The sequence below is a fragment of the Apium graveolens genome, chromosome 9 (assembly GCF_009905375.1).
Source record: "Apium graveolens cultivar Ventura chromosome 9, ASM990537v1, whole genome shotgun sequence".
Taxonomy (NCBI): Eukaryota; Viridiplantae; Streptophyta; class Magnoliopsida; order Apiales; family Apiaceae; genus Apium; species Apium graveolens.
The window spans coordinates 142,122,616-142,136,146 of NC_133655.1; positions in this window are offsets into that span (position 1 = coordinate 142,122,616).

Below are 13,531 nucleotides of genomic sequence, written 5' to 3' on the forward strand. Positions count from 1 at the left end.
TCAAGGATAACTTTTATTGGAATCAAAGTATATTAATTCTCGTATAGAAATATAATGGCTTCAGGTCTGAGGACCATTATATCATTATCACTGTGAGAATAATTTATGACATTATAAACATGTAGTATCTCACAACGGTTCAATCCAGCATCATGTATCTAATACATGTGCCTGTGTTTTGAGTTTAGTCTCACCATACCTATGATCAATGAGATGTGATCATCAGTCAACAAACATACTAGTCTGAATGCATTATTATTGTCCCCTATAATAATACTCGACTAGGGACCTTTAGGAATATTGATACTATTCTCATAATCTCATTTCTAAGTCACGTACTTAGAGATATAGAATTGCATATCATATTCTAAGGATATTTATTATTCTATCATTTATATCGCGGTAAATTAAAAATTAATAAATTATAAAAGTAATAATCGATAGAACATAAATATTAATAATCCAAATGTCTTAAACAAAAACATCATAGTGTTGTCTCTAGGGCACAAACACTAACAAGAAAAAGGCTGTCCCAAGTGTTTCTTATGGAGATGGCAACATAGGAATGACTTTGAGATATGACAACATCAAACTTGGAAATGTCATCATTGAAAATGTAGCTCTTGTTACAGGACTCAAGCATAATTTGATCAGTGTGAGTCAAATATGTGACAGAGGTTACCATATGGATTTTTATAAAGAATGTTGTGAAATTGTCAACAATTCAGATGACAAAGTTGCAATGATAGGTTATAGACATGGGAACTTATATGAATCCAGGGTCTCCACAAATACTGATGGATCTGCAATTTGTTTGTTGAGTACAGTAACTGTAGAAGACATTTGGAACTGGCATAGAAGACTTTCTCATTTAAATTTCAATAATATTAATGAACTCATGATGAAAGATATTGTAAGAAGATTACCCAATACAATTTTTACTCCAGATGGCCTATGTGATTTATGCTAGAAGGCCAAGCTAAGAAAATAATCTTTCAAAAGTAAGATTGAAACCTCAATTCTTGAACCATTTCACTCATTACGTGTTGAACTTTTTGATCCAGTAAATTTAATGTCAATAGCCAAGAAGAAGTATGCACTGGTCCTGTGGATGAGTACACCAGATATACATGGGTATACTTTCTACATACAAAGAATGAGACTCCATTTATTCTTCTTGATCATGTGATGTTAGATATGATTTGATGATATCAGCATTTACCATCAGAGTTTTCCATCAGAGTTTATTAGTGGACATCAGAGTTTTCCATCAGAGTTTATTAATGAAAGATATCAGAGTTTATCTAGCTTATCGGTATTTGACAGATCAAAGTTTAATATAAGTATTTGTCCATCAGCATCTATCAAGACTGGGTTCCAGGAAGTGCTTGATTCTCTCTAGAAGACTTTGATTTGCAAAGATATGTCAGTGTAGGACTTTAATTATTTGTAGTAATCAACAGTTGGATATATATTAGGATTCCTTATTCATGTATAACATATCAACTAGATTGATTCTGTAACTATGCAGTATATAAGCACATATTAGGTTAACACTATATGTGTCTTGCATTATTTTTATCATATATATAACCAAGTAGCTCTCAAGGATATCTTTTCATCCTTTAAGAGAGTATTGTAATCAATTTTGATTCATTAATATAAGAACTGTTCTTCACTGTTGAGTACTTATTTCGATTTGATTGTTATTACTGTATTCATGCCCCGTCTACAATATACTTAAAGGCCTAATAATTGGTATCAGAGTTTGCTGTTGATACACAAACAGTTTAAGATCCAAAAAATAATCAATAATGGCAGATAAAGAAGCTCAATAGAATCCCCCACCATCACCAGCCACAAACCAAATCAACCATAATATGAGTAGATATGAAACCATCAAAGTTACAATCTCAAAAATTAATGAATGACCTATCTGGAAAGTCAAGATATCTATGTGTCTAAAAGCAACGGATCCTGAATATTTGAACATGATTTATGATGGACCTCACAGGCCCATGAAACTGGCTGTTGCAGTTCCTGGTCAAGATAAGAGGATAGCTGATAAGGATAAAATGAATTACACTCCTGAGGATCTTTCACCTATAATGAAAGATGCAAAAGTCAGACATCTCTTGCATAACAGTCTAGATAGAGTTATGTACAATAGGATCATTGGATGTAAAACAAATAAGGAAATTGGGGACACGTTGGAGGTTAAGTGTCAAGGCACAAATGCTATAAAAAAAACAGAAGAACTATACTCACTCAGGAGTATGAGCACTTTGACTCAAAAGCTGATGTGTCTTTGACTGAAATCTATGAAAGGTTTCAGAAATTGATGAATGAATTATCACTTGTTAATAAAGAGTATTATCCAGAAGATTCAAACTTGAAGTTTCTTCTTGCACTCCCTGAAAAGTGGGACTTGAAAGTCACATCAATTAGGGATAACTATGATCTTAAAGATACATCTCTGGATGAGATATATGGAATACTAAAGACTCATGAGCTGGAGATGGAGCAGAGAAGTAAGAGGAAAGGGCCAAGGGCAAGACAAGTTGCACTCAAGGCTGGAGATAAATCATGAGAGAAATATGGAAGAAAAAGTTAATCAAGAGGAAAGGCTATGATTGCAAAGTCTGATACTGAGTCATCAAATATTAATGATGTAACGCCCCCAAATCCGGGGTCAGAGGATTTGGTCGTCATGATAAAACCTCAATCCAAATTAACCTGTTAAATCAATTAATAAATGCCAACAGTTGAAGTATAGCATCTGCGACCCCAACACTACACCAAGATCTTTTCAGGTTATAGTTCTAGAAACAAGAAATCTAAATTCCACAAATAAATTTTTCACTTCCTTTTAAAAACTTTTTCAATAATTCTCAATCTCAAAACTTAACCCGCTAGTATAACTTTGAAAAGAAGTATACTAAGCCCAAATATAACATAACATAACTAGTATGTATCTATATACATACAACTTTATACAATAGAACTTACTCTAGTTCCGTAAACCCTGGACCAACCACCTTCCAAAAGCTTTCTCCTTCGCTTTCTCAAATTACACAGCTAAACAACGCAAGTTATTCCTCACTGGAAGGTTAAATTTAAAAACAGGCAAGTATGAGCGAAAGAAATGTTCAACAAGTTCATTATAATATATATATAAGGTCTTTTGATATAAAAACCGGCATCAACAATAGAGCAAAACATTTAAACTCATAATTGCTGAATTAGAAAATTTAGTTAAGGAATCCCAAAATTGGTTCCTTAAATGTATTAAAAAAATCCTTTTGATATTTTTGAGCGAAATGCTTCAGCAATAGTTTGAATCTTGAGGAGAATAAAAACTCGTAAAACAGTGTTTACGGAAATATCGTAAACAACAATAACATGAAACAATGATTATAGACTGAATCATAAATTTTATTCAAAATCGAACCCTTGATATTAATACTCATTTTGTTGTCATATCAAATTAGATATCAATATTAACTTTGATGCTCACAATATCCCATACTGAAGTCAACATCAATCATATATATTAATACCACTTTTGATATATAACAACAACCTAAATATCAACATCAATCATATATATAAATCGAAACTGCATCTCAAATTTATCCCAACCAGAAACACTTGATAAATTATTTATTTATGATTATCAGCAACAGTATTTGTATAAGAATAAAAGCTATCATAAGCTTAAAGAGTACACGATAAGTTGTAGATTGGAATCTTTCTCCAACGGACGTACTATCACATGCTGATCAACCCGTGTGATAGCATTGGATCATGATTCGTAAAAACATATCCCAAAACATGAGTACTCAAATAAAAAAGCAATATATCTGCATGTGACATAGTTTGTATTATAAATATATCATATAATACATGGCCTTCTGCTGGACCGTCCGCCCCGGTCACTTACACATTCATCCAATCAAAAAAAATATTTTTCACTAAGGAATCGAATCAATCGATATCCCCAAATAACCGACTCCCCATTTCATATGGTCTGGATTAACCGCACAACTGATGGCAAGATAACTAAAATTATTAGTTATTCTCTTAATATATAATCAAAATCCACTGTATAGAGTATATCTTGATAGAATAATTATTCATTATCTATCCAAAAAATGAATTATATTCTAGCAGAATAATTGATTGAATAGCATGATTTCAATAATCCAATAGTTATATGCATGCAATGTCTCCCAAAATTTTTTATATTAAAATCTAAATTTTCAAGTATATAAACATTTATAAATAAACATTTGATATGTAAAATATTGAACTATTCTGGAATTAGAATAGCAACACAATTATCTCAGTCTGGCATCTCATGACCTCATTGTCTTTCTATTTCAACAATTCACTGACATACTGCTCCTGCGATTGCTAGAAGCTTGATAACCAACACCATTCCATTTCACTCTTTATCCAACGTCTTGTCCTGATCAACTCGAATGTCCGCATCTATCATTAAAAGATACAACTTTAATCGCTTAAACGATAATTACTTGATGAACTACGCGTCAAAACCCTATCGTCTACCCATAGGATAGCCCACACATATCGGAAATAGTTAAAAACAAGACTATAAACCCACGTACGCACGTAATTCACATAGCACGCAAACACATAACTCACGTATCTCATAATTCATATATCAAATAATTATGATCGTCAAAATATTCGACTCAGTATGTTTAAAACTGAAATCGGGTCAAAAATATGATTTATCGATCAATAATCGACTCGGAACGACACGCAAAACAAGCGACCTTTCAAAATAAAATAATTTGGGTCTCGAAAGTATTTTTAATGAAAGCAGAATATTTTTCTAAGTCTAGACGCGTTCGTTTCGTATTACTCGGATGAACGGTCAATATTCTACGAATAAAATAAGAATAAATTAATTAATAATAATATTAATTGATTATTAAATACTCAAATATAATTTTAAAAGCTCAAAACAATTTTTAGGACTTATTTATCTTATTATAAAATAATTATATTTTATTTAACTATTTATAAATAAAATTAATTGATTAATAATTTAAAATAATTCAGTTAATTGTTAAATAATTAACCAAATTAATATTGGAATTTTAAAATGATTTTAGAAATTACAATAAAAGATTTTGAATTATTTTAAAATAAAAATCTATAAAACCAGATTTTTGGAAATGGTTTGAACAGAAATAGATTGAAACTGTTGCAATTAATAGAAACGACTCGCTCAAGAACGAATCCGGGTCGTTTAAGAACAACCCGTCGGTGATCATGCAAACCCAGAAATTGGCCACTGCGGAGTTTTCCGGCGAGGCTCCATTTTCAGCCAAAAACGAACCAATGGAGTTGGTTTTTAATCCTAACATATTCTTAATCAATCCCTCAGTCTCAATATCAACACAACATCAACAGATAAACAGCAGAACCCGGATTCCGGCCAAAAAACCATGGAATCCACCGACCTTCAAGAACAAACCGGCCAACCTCCAATTTCATTCATTTCTTAACTAGATTCGACGAATTAACTATCAACATGAATCCCAGACCTTGTACAATCTATTCAGAACATCAAGAACCATAAAAAACCCAGATTTAAACTGAAAAAAATTGAATTTAAAAATTTCATAAAAACCAAAAACTCGTTTTTACTAATTACTAAATCAAATCAAGCAAATCAGGTATGAAAATGATCCTTAAGATCTCAGGAACAATAATCAATCCTTTAAACAATCAAACAACCATCCAAAAATCAAAAATGAATTTAAACCAAAGATTCGAAAAAATCGAAATACGAGAATAATCCACCTTAATCGATGTTTTTGGTATGGAACTGACCGTCTCGATGCAAGCTTCGCAATGGTACTAATAACTTGATCAACAGATTAACGGTTTGATTAGAACGTTAAGGATATTTGAAATAGGAATTTTGAAAATTAAAAAAAATAAAACTAAAATGAGAGAAACCGTCTAAGTTATATGTTTGTTTAGATTGGTACTCACTGAATATATAATTACGAGGCCTATTTATATTTTTGAAAAAATAGATACCCCAAAATCAATTAAAGGTATTTTTATTCCCTAATTAAAATAATTAGGCCCAAAAATAATAATTGTGGGGAATAATTTTTTTATCAAATAAATATAAATTTATACCAAAATTCCCCAAAAATTATGAATAATCCAAGAATATAGAATTAACTGATATTTGAAATATGTAACATTTTATAAAATAAGAATATAAATTGTGTGGCCTTTAACGTCCCGCTGGGGTCCCGGTTCGTTAATTTTTAAGAAACCGAAACAATTTCTAAATTAACAGAAAACCCCGAAAACACATATAATATATACAACTGTACATAAAACGAGATAAAACGAGTACCTCGATAAAAATGCACTTTAACACGCGCCTAGATTGCGTATAATCTCATATAATTGCATTTTAAACACGTAACGAGTATCTGAAAAATACTCTGGTCCTTACGGAACCGTACATAAATCTACCGCATATTAAATCATGGCAAGGCACATTTTTAAATATTATTAAACACATAATAATTCATTTAACACGTACCAAAATAGCCGTAAGATATTATTTTTAATATTTTTTAACCTCACCTTATGCCCGGGTGAACACGGGTTAAATACCAAATAATATTTATGACAGAGATAAAATATTTAGGCGAGTAAAATATCCACTCGATTAAACGATCGGCTTTTAGATAAAATTTTGAAATAGTAAAAGTATTTAAATACTTTCACAATACTGACCAATATTGATACCAACTATCAATTAGCACATTAATCCAATTAAAGACACGAACCCACGAAACAGGAATAAAATATCCACCATTTTATTCCTTCTAAATCAGAAAAACATATAAACATATTCAAATAATATTATTAATAATCTCTGAAAAATCTGGGATATCCAGATGATGACTTAAATTCCGATGATTAGTCAGACTCTAAAAGTGATCATGGTGATGATGATAATATTCTATAGATGGCTGCTCTCAAAGTTAAAATCTTCAAGAAGATGGCTTATAAGGATTTCAAGAAAGGCAAAAAAAATTCTAAGAGAGGCTCTAGTTCCTCAAACTCTGATAGAAGGAATTTTAAGAAGAATGATGAGAAGGAGTCAAGGTCTGGAAAAATTGACAAGTCCAAGGTCAAATGATACAACTGTGATGACGTTGGACATTTTGCAGCTGATTACAGAAAACCAAAAGATGAAAAAAGGCCTTGATTACAAAGAAGATGAATTTGGATGATACATCAGAGTCTGATGAGGGTACAAACTATGCTCTTATGGCAAATGCTGATGGTGAACTTGAGGTTTCCAAGATGAAGGGCAGCAGGTAAAATTCTTTAGTCTTGGATAGTGGATGCTCAGGACATATGACTGGAAACAAGTCCCTCCTATAAGAGTTTAAGAAAAAGGTTGTTTCTTATGGAGATGGAAACTTAAGAAGACTTTGGGATATGGTAACATCAAACTTGGGAATGTCATTATTGAAAATGTAGCTCTTGTTACATGTGACGGCCTCAACCCCGGGGTCAGGAGTTGACGTCACTAAACACCATTACCAAAAATATAAATAATAGAATTATTATTAAAATATACTAACTTGACCCCAAATTAAGATCCGATCCAGGTTCAAGTATAATTCAGGTTCTCAATACTACAAACTCTGTATTCAACATCTAACACACTATAACTCTATTCAACAACTCCTCAGACCTCATGGCCTGATACAAACTACCTCAGAGGAACCGGGTCAAGTAGCGGCAGGAACATGGGTCGGTCTGACTGATCTTCTAGGCATCTGCGAAATGTACATAACAGTTTGCAAGGGTGAGCATAATCGCTCAGCAGTACCAAGATATGAATAACAGAATAAAAACTGAAATATAACAATAATAGGAACAGAACTGTAACCATGATATCAACATTTCATAATGAAAATCAGAGATAACTGGATATCACTAACTAGCATGCTTTATTAAAACAACATAGTAGTGTGCTGTATAAATACCAGAGTCTAATTTTAGCATGCTAATCATTTTTAATAAACCGTTGTATCAACTACTTATGCTCTTATATAAATCACAAATCCCAATCAGATACATAGCGGATATTTGAAGACAGCTGATCAGGCTATCAACACCAGACGGCTCTAACTGCCATCCCATTTACCTGTTCCAGAACTCAGAGACTAGCTAGGTCTCTGACCTACTGGACTAATCGGTTTTATAGTGCACGCAACCGAATTAGCCTCTTACGCCACCTCAATAGGCCTACTCTGGCCCAAATGTATCCCATATCTGACCGTTTTATCCAGTTTTCAAAACACTTGTACCTATCTCAATTTCAAAATCCTTTATTTAACCAGCACACATATAAAATCCATTTCGCAAATCATTCCATTCGAGATAGGTACCTTTCGAAGTTATTTCTCCCCAAAACAATTTGAAAACAGTGATTTATAACTACAGGGGATACGTAACTTAAAACATTTCTATTCCATTATGAGAATAAAACATTTAGCTATTCATATGCACTGAACCATAAAAGAATGGTCAGGGGGTACTTGCCTTGCAACGCTTTACAAAACCCTAAGTAGCTTTCACGCTGACTTCGATCCTGGGAAAACTCGACTAGGATAAATAAGCAACAGGACCACCAAGCTCACCGGAATAATTTCACAGCGGCGGCAATCGAGCTATGAAGCAACAGGGACAAAAGAACAGGGAAGAGCATGAGCAAATGGAGCAGAGAAATCGCGAAAAAACGCGAGAGAGACCGAGATGGAAGAAGAAACAGCCGAGCACAGGGGTGAAAGAAAAGGGGGTGGGGTTGTTTTATTCTTTTGTTTGACAGCTATCGCACCAGCCAAAACATACGTGTCCCCCTGCTTTAAAAATCAACACGTATAATATAGGATATGTATACAAGGGTTTCATGACTCGGTTTGTCCCATAATTAAAATTAAAGAACCTGGTTGTACGAAAAGTAATTTCAGAAAATTTCGAAAATAATTTCAAAAGGTCATAAATATCCCGGAGTTTACAAAAACATAAATTTCGAAATTTTTAAAATAATTTTTAAGGTGCACTTTGTACCCGCTTTTTGACGAATAACGAAACGACGCGCGGTTGATACGAATCCCGAAAAATTCTAAAATATTTTTAAAATTCTCAGAATAATACGGACTTAATAAAATATAAGTTTCATGATTTTTGAATATTTCCTGAATTAAATATGGATTTTACCAATACTTATACTCAGAAAATCATTTAAAAATAATATTAATAGAATATTGATTTCTCAATTTTATAAAGTCCTAAAAATAATTATTAGCATTATAAAATTATAAAACCAATTTTAGAAACAATCCAAGTATTTATGGAATTAAAACTGCAATAAAATCAGTTTTACAAGCGAGATAAAATCGTATGACTCACTAATAAATCACACAATTCAATCCCACATATCAATAGATCACAAATAGTTAAATAAAAATCAATAACTGCTGCCAAAACCATTACACACATTTGATTTAATTATTTAAACCTTTATTACACTTTAAATATAATAAAAATAAAACAATATACACGAGTCGTTATATCCTTCCCCCTTAAAAAGATTCTGTCTCCAGAATCTGACTTAGCTAAACAAATGGGGATATTTATCAAGCATTTCTGACTCTAATTCCCAAGTAGACTCTTCTACTCGAGGATTTCTCCACAAAACTTTTACTATAGGAATCGACTTATTCCTAAGGACTCATTCCTTACGGTCTAGGATTTGGACCGGTTGTTCCACATAGGACAAATCTGGTTGAAGTTCAATCGGTTCATATTCTATGACTTGATTCGAATTAGGGACATAGGGTTTTAACATAGACACGTGGCATACATTATGAATGTGCTGCCACTGCGGTGGTAATGCTATCTCATAAGCAACCTTTCCTACTTTCTTCAGAACCTCAAAGGGTCCTAAAAATCTAGGGCTAAGTTTACCTTTCTGACCAAATCGTACTAACCCTTTCCAAGGTGATACCTTTAGTAACACTAGAGCTCCTATCTCGAAGTCCATATTTATCCTATGTAAATCTGCATACTTCCTCTGTCTATCTTGGGCTGCTTCTAACCTTTTCCGGATCAACACTATGGCATCTCTGGTTTGCTGAACCAACTCAGGACCTAACACTTTCTTTTCTCCTACCTCATCCCAATACAACGGTGACCTACACTTACGTCCATACAAGACTTCGTAAGGCAGCATCCCAATACTGGCATGATAACTGTTATTATACGAGAACTCAATCAAAGGTAGGTGCTCATCACAATTACCTTTAAAATCCAGAACACAGACTCTCAACATATCCTCTATGGTTTGAATCGTTCTTTCACTTTGGTCGTCCGTCTGGGGATGATAAGCGGTGCTCATATTCAATTTCGTTCCTAGGCACTCTTGGAATTTAGTCCAGAACCTGAAATTAAATCTTGGGTATCGATCCGACACTATAGAAACAGGCACTCCATGCTTGGTAACTATCTCATCCAAGTACAACTTGACCAATTTTTCCAACAAATATCTTTCATTGATCAGAAGGAAATGCGCCGACTTAGTCAACCTATCAATGATTACCCAAATAGCATCATGATTCGCTCTCGTCCTTGGCAATCCCACTACGAAATCCATAGCAATGTCTTCCCATTTCCATTGGGGAATCTCCAAAGGTTGTAAGAATCCACTCGGTCGTTGATGCTCTGCTTTCACCGTTTGACACACATGACATCTACTTACCCAATTGGCAATATCCTTCTTCATTCCTGGCCACCAAAATTTTTTCTTCAGATCCTGGTACATCTTGGTACTACCAGGGTGGATAGAAAACCTAGAGTTATGTGCTTCCTGCAATACTTCATTCTTCAACTCCATTACATTAGGAATCCAAACTCTGGATGAAAATCTACATAAACCTTGACTATCTTTTTGAGTACACAACTCTTCTCCTGTCAAAGTATCAAACTCTTGTTCCATAACTCCTTCCTGACATCTTTTGATCTTTTCCATTAATGTTGGCTGGAAAGTAACTTCATATAGTTGCTCCTGACTTCCGTTAAGTACTCGAACTTTAATTTCCATTCTTTCCAAGTCTCGTGCCAATTCCTCCGCAATCTTAGCCATATTCAGCCTTTCCTTCCTTCTCAAGGCATCAGCCACTACATTGGCTTTACCTGAGTGATAATTAATCAAACAATCATAATCCTTAATCAACTCCAACCACCTTCTCTGTCTCATGTTCAGATCTTTCTGCGTGAATATGTACTTCAGGCTCTTATGGTCTGTGTAAATATCGCATTTCTCTCCATACAAGTAGTGACACCATAACTTTAAAGCAAATACTATAGCCGCCAATTCAAGGTCATGAACTGGATATTTCTGTTCGTGGGGCTTTAACTGTCTGGAGGCATAAGCAATCACTTTGTCATGCTGCATTAACACACATCCCAATCCTTTCAAAGAAGCATCACTATAGATTACAAAGTTTTCTGTCTCATCTGGCAATGCTAACACTAGAGCTGTCACTAGTCTTCATTTTAACTCTTGGAAACCCTCTTCACACTTTTCCGTCCAAACGAACTTCTCATTCTTCCTGGTCAACTTAGTTAGTGGGGATGCAATCTTCGAGAAATCTTTCACAAACCTTCAATAATATCCTGTTAATCCAAGAAAACTCCTTATTTCTGTTGGTGTCTTCGGTTGCTCCCACTTTGATACGGCTTCGATCTTTACTGGGTCTACTTTGATACCTTCCTTACTCACCACATGTCCAAGAAACTGTACTTCCATCAGCCAAAACTCACACTTAGAAAACTTCGCATACAATCGCTTTTCTCTTAATTTCTGAAGGGCAATCTGCAGATGCACTGCGTGATCTTCTGGATTCTTCGAATATATGAGGATGTCATCAATAAATACAATAACAAATTTATCCAAATACTCCTTGTATACCCTATTCATCAAATCCATGAAAGCCGCTGGCGCATTCGTTAATCCAAACAACATCACTAAAAACTCGTAATGGCCATACTTTGTTCTAAATGCAGTCTTGGGGATATCTTTAGGCTTTATTTTCAGTTAGTTCTAGCCAGATCTTAAGTCAATCTTTGAGAAGTAACATGTTCCCTTAAGCTGATCAAACAAATCATCGATTCGTGGCAAAGGATACTTATTCTTTATTCTCAACTTGTTCAGCTCTCTATAATCAATGCACAATCTCATGCTTCCATCCTTTTTCTTCACAAATAGCACTGGAGCACCCCACGGGGAAACACGGGGTCGAATAACTCCCCTGTCCAATAATTCCTGAAGTTGCTAAGCCAATTCTTTCATTTTCATCGGGGCCATCCTGTATGGAGCCTTAGAAACTGGTTCAGCTCCAGGTATCAAATCAATGGAAAACTCTATCTCTCGATCAGGTGGCAATCCTGGTAACTCTTCTGGGAAAACGTCAGGGAATTCTCTTACTATAGGGATCTCATCCAAGATAGGGGTCTCTTTCTTCGTATCCACCACATGAGCCAAGTACGCCTCACATCCTTGCCGCATCAATCTTTTTGCTTGCATCACTGAAAAGAACTTCCTATCTTGTCTCTGTCCTTGGTAGCTGATCCTTTTATTATATGGGGTGTATATAGCAACTCTCTTTTTCTTACAATCTATATTCGCCTTATGTAAAGATAACCAATCCATGCCTAAAATAATATCAAAGTCTCCCAACTCGAAGGGTATTAAGTCAACAGGGAACATATACCCTGAAATCTCCAGGGAACAACTAGGACAAAATTGTTTTACAGGTACTTTATCTTTATTAACCACTTCTATGATTAGAGGTTCGTCTAGGTCTTCTAACATCAATTGCATTTTATTCACACAATTCACAGATATAAAAGATTTGGACGCTCCCGAATCAAACAAAACGTTAACAGGTACGGAATTAAGAGTAAGCATACCTGCAACCACATCGGAATCATGAACTGGACACTTCTGGGTCATCTTAAAAGTCCTAGCTCTAGCAGTACTGGTTGCTGGTCCTTGGGACACACTCCTTCTGACATTACCTTGAGTCACTGACTTACAATTCCTAGCTATGTGTCGCACTTTGCCACAATTAAAACAGGTAACTCCTTGAATCTCAGACTTAAACTCTGTGGAATAGTGACCTTTCTGTCCACACTTAAAACAATTAATGCTCTCTCGGCACTGTCCACTGTGCCTCTTCCCATATGTCTTACACTCAACCACTGGCTTGCCCATCCTCGTCGGGGAAGAGTTAACTGAAGTAGTATCGGGTTTAGCTTGGGAAAAGTTCTGCCTTTTAAACTTCTTATTCTTATTTTTGCCAAACCAATGCTGGAACTTCCAACTTGCCATTCCTGATTCTGACTTAGCGGGTCCACTTTCAAATTTCCTCTTCTTCTCACC